Below are 2,467 nucleotides of genomic sequence, written 5' to 3'. Positions count from 1 at the left end.
GGAGAGAGAGTCAGAGGGGAGAGAGTCAGAGGAGAGAGACTCAGAGGGGAGAGAGTCAGAGGGGAGAGAGTCAGAGGGGAGAGAGTCAGAGGGGAGAGAGTTAGAGGGGAGAGAGGCAGAGGGGAGAGAGTCAGAGGGGAGCCTTGTTGATGAGGCTGATGGCCGAGGGGAAAAGGCTGTTCCTGTGTCGGACAGTTTTAGTCTGTGAGGACCGCAGCCTCCTGCCAGAGGGGGGCGGTGTGAAGAGGCCATAGCCCGGTGGGAGGGGTCGGCCATGATCTTTCTGGCCCGCTTCAGCGCCCTGAAATCATGCAGAGCCTGGAGGGAGGGCGGGGCCTGTAGGGGGCGGGGCCTGGATGGAGGGCGGGGTCTGGAGGGAGGGCGGGGCCTGGGGGAGGGCGGGGCCTGGAGTGAGGGCGGGGCCTGGAGGGGGCAGGGCCTGGAGGGAGGGCGGGGCCTGGAGGGGGCAGGGCCTGGAGGGAGGGCGGGGTCTGGAGGGAGGGCGGGGCCTGGAGGGGGCAGGGCCTGGAGGTAGGGTGGGGCCTGGAGGGAGGGCGGGGCCGGGGTGAGGGCGGGGCCTGAAGGGGGTGGGGCCTGGAGGGAGGGTTGGGCCTGGAGGGAGGGCGGGGCCGGGGGAGGGCGGGGCCTGGAGAGAGGGCGGGGCCTGGAGGGGGCGGGGCCTGGAGGGAGGGTTGGGCCTGGAGGGAGGGCGGGGCCTGGAGGGAGCAGGGCCTGGAGGTAGAGTGGGGCCTGGAGGGAGGGAGGGCGGGGCCGGGGGGAGGGCGGGGCCTGGAGGGGCGGGGCCTGGAGGGAGGGTGGGGTCTGGAGGGGGGCGGGGCCTGGAGGAAGGGCGGGGACAGCAGCTGCTCATTCTCCCACCTGCAGGCAGACTCGTCCCCATAGAGATGAGTCCTATGAGGGGGGTGTCCTCTGCTAACTTCAAGAGCTTCATGGACTGATGGCTGGAGGTGCAGCTGTTCATGTGTAGTGAGAATAGTAGGGGGAAAGAACTGAGGCCCCTAATTAGCCTTAGACCATCCTGATCTTGCAAGCTTATATTATTTTTCTCTACACAGATCTGGTGCGTCAGGTTAATAGCAAGGCTTTTAGAGAATTTAAGGAGTAAAATCAATTACTCTCTTTCAACAGAATTTCTTGTGCTATACTTGTAAGGAATATGTGGATGACTTGAGCAGAATACCTCGGGAGGTTTTGGAGGTGAGCACATGCATTTTGGGGACCATATGGCACCTGGACATAGAGGTTGGGGAAAGATAATTATTAAAAAAAGGCTGTTAATCTTGCTCCCATTATGAAGTGATCCTACCTCTGATGTCTTTATCCAGGAAGCTGGCATCAGACTGATTGTGATTGGACAATCTGCCCATCGCCATATAGAGGTATCTCATATTTGCAACAGCTCAGTTATTTATTTTCCTGTTTGTTATTTTGGGTGTCATATCCCTTTAATGGTGCCTTGCCTGATGTCTTGCAGCAGTTCTGCTCACTGACGGGATACCCTCATGAAATCTATGTGGACCCAGAGAGATGCATTCACAAAAAGCTTGGCATGCGACGAGGGGATGTATTTGTGGAATCAGGTGAAAAAGTCAGCACTTAATTGTGACTACTACACACACAAATGTGTGCTGTGTACCACTATACTGTAACAATGTAATTATGGTTACACATTTATACATTGTGTGTGTGTGTGTGTGTGTGTTTAGCCAACCCAAGCCCTCATGTGAAGTCAGGCATGTTGGTGGGCCATATGAAGAGCATGTGGAGGGCCATGACCAGTCAAGTGTTCGACTTCCAAGGAGACCCCCTTCAACAAGGGGGGTCCTCATAGCAGGCCCAGGTAATGCCTTACTACAAGTGATTATGCCATTCGCAAAGCTGTGTACGATAAGTGTGCAACAAGCAATTCTCCAAAAATGTCACAGCTTGTGCTGTGCAAGGTCATTGGTCAGACTGCTGACCTCTCCTCTGCTCCCTGTGCTGGTGCTGTTCCTCTCTGACCCGTACGACCCTCCTGGTTCCACAGGCTCACGTTCTGTGTGAGCGAAGCAGGGTGTGAGTGAGCGGCGTGGTAGCTGTGCTGTGACTGGCTGTCTCTCGCTCCGCAGGCTCTGAGGTGCATTTTGCCCATTTGGACCTGAACCGTCTGGACCACATGCCCATCCCCTGGCTCCTACAGATGGCCGGAGTGCAGCGGACTGTGGACCTCAGCGCCAGGCCAAGGATAATCCATGTGTAGCCCGCTTGTAGCCCATGCCAAGCTGCCCCCCGCCCCTGGCCGGCATCAATAGCAGTGTGCCTCGGCTCTCGCCATCTTTGTTGTTATGGTCTGTCTTGCTTGGCAAAGTAGGGTAGCGTAGACTTGGCATCACAGAACACATTACAGGTCTACGGCTGGGATGGGAGTGACACGGTAGTGGACGTGAATCGGGATCCAGTTTAGGAC

At 57.3% G+C, this 2,467-nt stretch overlaps 1 pseudogene across 1 annotated transcript; it reads left to right on the top strand.

Moving 5' to 3' along the window:
• The first annotated feature begins 905 nt into the window (after positions 1-905).
• LOC311324412 (peroxiredoxin-like 2C) lies at positions 906-2,260 on the top strand (annotated as a pseudogene). Its single transcript has 6 exons — positions 906-923; positions 1,150-1,218; positions 1,347-1,400; positions 1,496-1,601; positions 1,728-1,861; positions 2,130-2,260. The product of its transcript is annotated as a peroxiredoxin-like 2C (transcript).
• Positions 2,261-2,467: the final 207 nt, after the last annotated feature.

This window comes from Borostomias antarcticus, assembly GCF_949987555.1.
Source record: "Borostomias antarcticus genome assembly, chromosome: 23".
Lineage (NCBI taxonomy): Eukaryota > Metazoa > Chordata > Actinopteri > Stomiiformes > Stomiidae > Borostomias > Borostomias antarcticus.
Note: the sequence above shows the minus strand (reverse complement) of the source record. Positions and strands in the feature narration are given on the sequence as shown.